Genomic DNA, 6,943 nt, shown 5'->3' on the forward strand with positions numbered 1-6,943 from the left:
TTCCTTTGCTGCTCCCAGCAATAATGGAGGAAGTATCCTGCCAGGGTGGTTCCCTTTCCGCAGCCGCCCCGGGGAGCAGCCCCCTTGGACAAGACTCCATGAATTCCCTGGCCCCCCCAGCCTTGCTATTTACAGACCTGGTCCTGGAGTTCAGGCTTCATTTCATGCTCTTGAGAACCATCTCAATCGGTCCAGAGAGGGGAAGGACCTCCTGGACTCCAGGTTTGGATTTATAGACCTGGTGCCTGAGAAGTGTGTGGCTGGACAGTCCCCGGAAGGCCCTCACCACCAGTCTGCCTCCCTGAGCTGAAAGTAATCACTTGAAGACCCCGGCTACTGTCCTGTCTTTTCTCCACCCCCACAGCACAGACAATGGATAAAAGAGGTCAGTAAATGCCTGGCCTCGTCATGTCCCCCCTCCCTCAAATGGGCCAGGCTAGGAAGTCCCTGACCTACTGTTGAAATCTGGCAAGTTATTGAACCTCTCGGGTCCTCAGTTTCCCCATCCGTAAAATGGGGACAATGGCATGTGCTTTGAAGGGTTGAAGTTAGATAATTAATACTCAGGAGGAGGTTGTACACATCATAGCGGTGACAAATATTATACTTACTACGTGCCAGGCACTTTTCATCATTCTTACCAGTGACATCACATTTACTCTCCAGACCCCAATGAAGAAGGCACATTGTAATCCCCATTTCTCAAACGAAGGACCCTGAGGTAGAGGAGCCCCAGTCTGAGGAGGGAGAGACACAGCCCTGCCCTCAGGGAGCCCCAGTCTGAGGGGGAGACACAGCCTCCAGGAAGGCTGTGGGATAGGGGGTCTCAGCCAGGGGTGGTACTGTCTCCCTAAGGGACATGTTGAGCGATGGCCCAGTGGTTTAGAGGTGTCTAGGGTGGGCAGAAGGGATTCCTAGTGAGTGTGCTCCCTGGGCAACGTGTGGAGTAGTCCCACACAGGAAGAACTGACCAGTCCCAAGGGCCAACAGAACCCTGTTTTGAGAAACACTAACTCCAGAACAACTCCTCCTTAACAGATGAGAAACTAAATTCCAGATCGGATCACTGGTCCAGGCTCAGCTGGTGCATCAGGGCAGAGCTAAGACCGGAGCTGTGTCCCACCCGGACTACCAACACCTTCCCTGCATAGAGCCCATGCCAGAATCTGAACCATTTGAACCGCCCTCAGGGTCAGGCCAGCTGGCAGCCCAGAGCAAGGCCCTGTGATTCTCCACTTCCCAGCCTACAGAATGATCCCCTCACCCAGCCGCAGCTCGAAAGACGACCTCGGTAAGCTTTGATCAGGTTCTCCCATTTCCACTGCCCACGGCCACCTCCCACAAAGAGAAGGTGCTGATAATTGCATTTCTGCCCTCCGTACCCTGTAATTAATACCTGCGATTAATCTGGCACACTTAGTCAAATAACGCAGGGCCTAATTGGCTGCAGAGACTTTCTCCTTTTGATTGAGACAATCCTCCTTCTAAGGATTCAGCAGCCAGCTGCAGTTAACTCAGCAGGACCTGTCAAAGGCTGCTGTAGGATAATTTGCATGACATTTGGGGAGAGGAAGCTGAGCAAAGGGATGGAGAGCTGAGCCCTTTGAGGGGGGTGCGCAGAGGGGCAGAGATTAGGACCTGTTCCAATAGATCTATTTAACCCTTGACTCACCCTGGAAACCAGACTGAGCACCAGGGGGTTTATTCTGGTTCCTGTTGCAAATAAGCCCCTACTTCCTCCTTTCCCTGTTGAGTTTGTGGGTGTGGGGATAGACTGGCTGCTTGGTGACCTAATAGGGTAGGGTGGCATTCCCTCCTTTTCTGAGTTCCCTGATTGCATCAGTTAAACTTCTTTTGATTGTAAATGATAGAGCACTTAGCTTGGTCTAAGGTAACATCATTGAATGAACCAATTATTAAAAAGTTCAAAGAGAGTCTTGCCAGCTTCAGGCATGGTTTGTTCCAGGGGTCCCCATTGTCCTCAGGTCCCTGAACCCATTTCTTTCTGATTCTCCTGGCTCTGCTCCACTGGGTCAGTCTTCTGAAAATTCTTCTGGTCCCCTCCCCGCCACCACCACAATTGTGGCTATACTACCCTCTGGACACAGCTCCTTCCTGAGAGGTCCTGCAAAAGAAAAGCAGTTTTGGAGAAGCCCCGGCCAACATCTCACAGCTCATTGACCCAAATTTGTTGTTTGTTCCCTCCACTTCCCTCCCCAGTATCACTATGCTCCAGGTGATGGAATCAGTTTCCCCAGGGAGTATCGTCATATTTGTCACATAGAACGGGAGTCAGCCAATTATGGGCCCTTGAGGCAAAGGACATGTGTTTGTAGATTGCGTTCTTGGAGTACAGCCACACTTTTTTTTTCTTTTTTTGGCCTATTGTCTGCTTTTGTGCCACAATGGCAGAGTGCTGTGGCAGAGACCTTCTGACTTGAAAAACATAAAATCTTTGTTGTCTTGACCTTCAGAGAAAGAGTTTGCAGACCCTTGACACAGAATGGCAGAGCCAGAGGGGAATCACCCCTTGTCCACCTCCACACCTTTCCTTACACAGGCAGAAATTGATCCCAGCAGACTAGAGCCTGCTCCCAGACAGAGGGTGTGGCTTGCCGCTGAGGCAGACCTGGGGTTAGAACTCTCTGGTTCTTGGGAAGCCTGGGTGGCTCCATCTTTAAGCTTCTGACTCTTTTTTTTTTAAGTTTATTTATTTATTTTGAAAGAGACAGAGAGAGAGTGAAAGCAGGGGAGGGGCAGAGAAAGAAGGGCACAGAGGATCCAAAGCGGGCTCTGTGCTGAGAGCAGAGAGCCCCATTCAGGGCTCGAACTCATGAACCATGAGATCATGACCTGAGCTGAAGTCAACGCTTAACCAGCTGAGCCACCCAGGCACCCCTAAGCATCTGACTCTTGAGTTTGGCTCAAGTCATGATCTCAAGTTGGGGGATCAAGCCTGGAGGAGCCTGCCTGGGATTCTCTCTGTCCCTCTCTCTCTCTGCCCCTCCCCTGCTCACACGCTCATACTTGCACTCTAAATAAATAAATAAATAAATAAACTAAAAAAAGAAAAAGAAAAAAGAAGAGCTCTCTGGTTCTTAAATGCGCCAATGTCTTAGCTGCAAGGGTCATCCAGGGCAGTTGAGGAGGGAGGTTGAGGTAGGGAAGTGGTCAAGGGTGTACGGGAGAGGCAAATGGGACTGAAGGAGGCACCAAGTGTGGCTCTCACCTTCTTCACAAATTTTCACAGGGGGAAGTGGGCCTTGAGCAGGACGTCGGGGGTCGGGGGTATTCAGGCTCAGCCTTGGATGTTCAGAACCTGACTCCCCAGGAGAGAGACAGTCTCTGCTCAGTCCCGGCCCCCAGCCCTTGCCCTCTTAGCCTCCTGCGTTGCCGCCCAGGAAAAGGGACTAGAGTTGGCATCTCTATAACTTTACTTCAGAGGCGTGTGTGAATCAGTCCAAGGGCTACATCTTGCTGCGGTTCCTGTACCCAGGTTCAGGATGCCTGCAACTGAAATCCACAGGCCAAGCGGGATTTCTGAGTCGTAGCACTGGCTCGAGTGTATGGAGTGCTAACCTGGGCCAGGCGCCGCGTGGATTCAGCGACCCCTCACAACCACCCTGTGAGGCAGGCCGTAATGAGAAAAGCGAAGGCTGGAGAGGTAACTTGTCCCAGGTCACATGGCTTGTGTCAGCTGGGTCCTCTGGGAAGCAGACACTAAGATCTATTGAGATTTATTAGAAGTAAATGCCTGTGACTCGGTGGGTTAAGTGCCCGACTTCGGCTCAGGTCATGATCTCACGGTTCGTGGGATCGAGCCCCGCGTCCGGCTCTGTGCTGACAGCTCGTGAGCCTGGAGCCCGCTTCGGATTCTGTGTCTCCCTCTCTCTCTCCGCTCCTCCCCCACTCATGCTCTGTCTTTCTCTCTCTCAAAAATGTTTAAAAAAAATTTAAAAAGTAATGCCTGTGAGAAATATAAAAGGGGGAGGGAGAAAGAACCTTCAGGCTGGAAAACCACCGGGCACCATGACAGGGTCTCAGCCAGCCCAGTGCAGAGCTCTGGAACAGACCGCCTGCCAGAGGAGTGCGGCTCTGGGCAGAAGTGGCCAGCCCAGCCCCCTGCCACGGTCATTGGCTGGGGCTGACTGGGAGGAACTGGCCCAGGCTCCAGAGCTGAGGTGCTGTAGCCAGACGCTGTCTGCTAACTGCCCTCCTGGCCACTGAAGGGGCCTTCCTTCCTGAAGGGGAATCTGAGAGGCACGCCTCTGTGGCCACCTAGCAGCTAGAAAATAAACCAGGCCCCAGACTCCAGCGGTCGGGGGCCACATGCTTGTGTGCTTAACCCCTCTGCGCTACCTCTTGGTAGACAGGGTGGAGGAGTACAAGAATCACTAAACTGGACCCAACCTCAGTGTCCTAGCTCCGCAAGTACCAACTATATGTCTTTGGGCAAGTCGTTTCATTCATTCATTCATTGCAATACTGCCTGAGCATTTGTGAGTGTTGAGTCCGGTGCTAAACCTCAGTTCAAGCGCTGGCCATGGCTTCGTAGAGCTGTCTATGTGGGAACGGAGGACCGCAGTAGCTCACAGCGATGCTGAACAATATAATAAGGCAGGGATGCTCACGACAGAGTACAGAGACGTGGATGCTATTATGGGCCTCCACTTCGTCTGAGAAAGGGAGCACATGGTCCACTCTATAAAACCAGTGTTGGGTCAAGCTTGGGGAATCACAGGCTCTGCTCCAGCAGACCAGAAGGCTGGGACTAGAGTGTGGGCCCGGCCAGAGAACCAGCCTGGGCCTATATAAGCCAGGACATGCGCAGCTGTCCATCCTGCTTCCCAGAAGTGGCTGGTTCTATCTCCAAGATGAGTAGTGAACCACTGACCTTGGGGCAGGTTCCTGGCCTTGGGGGTGTAGATCCAATGCCTTTGGTACTCATGACTGTAGGACAGGTCCTCCATCTTTGCCTTCACCCAGACACCGCTGGTCCAGGCTGAGAGCCAGGCCAGTTGAGCAGGAACTCTTAGTTAAACAGTAGACATTCATCAGCTGATGGATGAGTCCTAGGAAAATCAGCAAACTCATTTAAAAAGGCAACCACCCAGATTTTCCTTAGTCCTTTTCCTCACCCAGCCGTGCCCAGACACATGACCTTGACGAGGTCCCTTATCTTGCTGCAAATTATTGCCAGGAAAATCTATGGCCAATTAAACAAGCAAATGTTCCTCCTGTACCTTTTTACTTCTGCTCTCTTAAATAAGCTCTGGCCAGAAGCCGTGGTCTCGAGAAGATGCTGGACTCATGGGGTTCTCTTCATCAGACTAAACATTTCCCCCCATGGCACAGGCTCCCGGGCTTGGTTATTCAAACAGCAAAACCCCAATGCTCCCAAGATAAACTACTGATGATGTGATAATAGCAATCACCCTGGAGAATTCCAATTGGTGCATATCACCAGGGGAAATGTCATCAGCAAGCAAGAATCCTTGCTAAAACAACCCAACAGGTAATTTGCTGGTTTTTATGGCTCAGATGTAAAACACAAATATGACCAGGTTCCAGTGGCCAATGGAAAAGCAATGACATTGGAAAGTCCTTTTCCTCACCATAGCCAGGGAAAGAGCCAGAAACACTCAGTGTCCCTGGTCTGTAGAGTCTTTCTCCTACTCCATCAATTTTGGGCCAATGTTTTGTTTTTGTTTTTGTTCTTAATTTTTTTAATGTTTATTTTTGAGGGGTGGGGAGGGGCAGAGAGAGAGGGAGACACTGAAGGGAGAATCTGAAGCAGGCTCCAGGCTCTGAGCTGCTCGAACTCGTGAACTGTGAGATCATGACCTGAGCTGAAGTCAGATGCTTAACTGACTGAGTCACCCAGGTGCCCCCATCGTGGGCCAATGTTAAGGAAAATGTCAGTGATGGGTGGTTGAGGGTGAGGGTAGGCCAGAATTTTTTTCCCTAAAATTAGCCAGATCCCACCCACCTATCCTCTCCCCAAGAGCCCAGGCATGCTGCCCTGCCAGCAGCCCACTCCTCACTGCACCCCCATCTCAAAAGTAATTGTTTCTCTATTTTTCTTTGAGTTTCTGCCTGTTTATTCTCCCTGTTCTTTTTTCTATTCCACTGTCTCCTCTCCTTTCTCTGCTCCCTTTCCTGAAGTTGGTCGTCGGTGACTTTGCTCTTCACCCTGTGTCCTACTGTTAGACTACGCAGTTATTCAGGCTTTAACAGGATGCCTGGAAACTGGCAAAGGGGGCTCAAACCCCTTCATCAGGAAAGTTAGCAACCTGTCCTGGCCATTTTCCACGAACAAGACACAGGGAGCCAGATCCCAGCAGACAGGCCCCAGGTCAGAGATCCTGACCAAGTAAGGGAGAAAAACATGAAACCCTGCTCCCAAAGACATCCCCTCCCCAAATAATAAATATTCCACCCCTTAGCTAACAACTGTCAGTAAAAGATAGAGACCCAAACCCTGGGCGCAGCTCTCCCTTGAGCTTGCCCGCTCTCGCATCTCAAGAGATTACTTAATCTCTCTCTTTAAAAAAAAAAATAATAATTTATTGTCAAGTTAGCTAACATACAGGGTATACAGTGTGCTCTTGGCTTGGGGAGTAGATTCCTGTGATTCATCCCTTACATACAACACCCAGTGCTCATCCCAACAAGTGATCTCCTCAATGCCCATCACCCATTTTCCCCGTCTCCCCCCGACCCCACACCCCCATCAAGCCTGTTTGTTCTGTGTTTAAGAGTGAGAGTACTCTCTCTTTAGCCACGGAAGTGAAGAATTGATTCTTACAATTTCCATTTTTATTTATGTATTTATTAAGGACACAAAGTTCCGTTTATATTTATGTATTTATTAAGAGAGTAAATTTTAATCCCCTCTTCACTTGCATGGCTCCACCCCTGTTCTGGTCCATCCACCGGGCAG

The 6,943-nt window shown here is 50.5% G+C and overlaps 1 long non-coding RNA gene across 1 annotated transcript; it reads right to left on the bottom strand.

Annotated features, from left to right (window-relative positions):
• Positions 1-1,481: 1,481 nt before the first annotated feature.
• LOC113598529 (uncharacterized) lies at positions 1,482-5,385 on the bottom strand. Its single transcript, XR_003419158.2, has 3 exons — positions 5,244-5,385; positions 4,895-5,072; positions 1,482-2,125 (listed from the first exon to the last, which is right to left on the bottom strand). It is a non-coding gene; the product is annotated as an uncharacterized LOC113598529 (long non-coding RNA).
• Positions 5,386-6,943: the final 1,558 nt, after the last annotated feature.

Source organism: Acinonyx jubatus, chromosome B2 (genome assembly GCF_027475565.1).
Source record: "Acinonyx jubatus isolate Ajub_Pintada_27869175 chromosome B2, VMU_Ajub_asm_v1.0, whole genome shotgun sequence".
Taxonomy (NCBI): Eukaryota; Metazoa; Chordata; class Mammalia; order Carnivora; family Felidae; genus Acinonyx; species Acinonyx jubatus.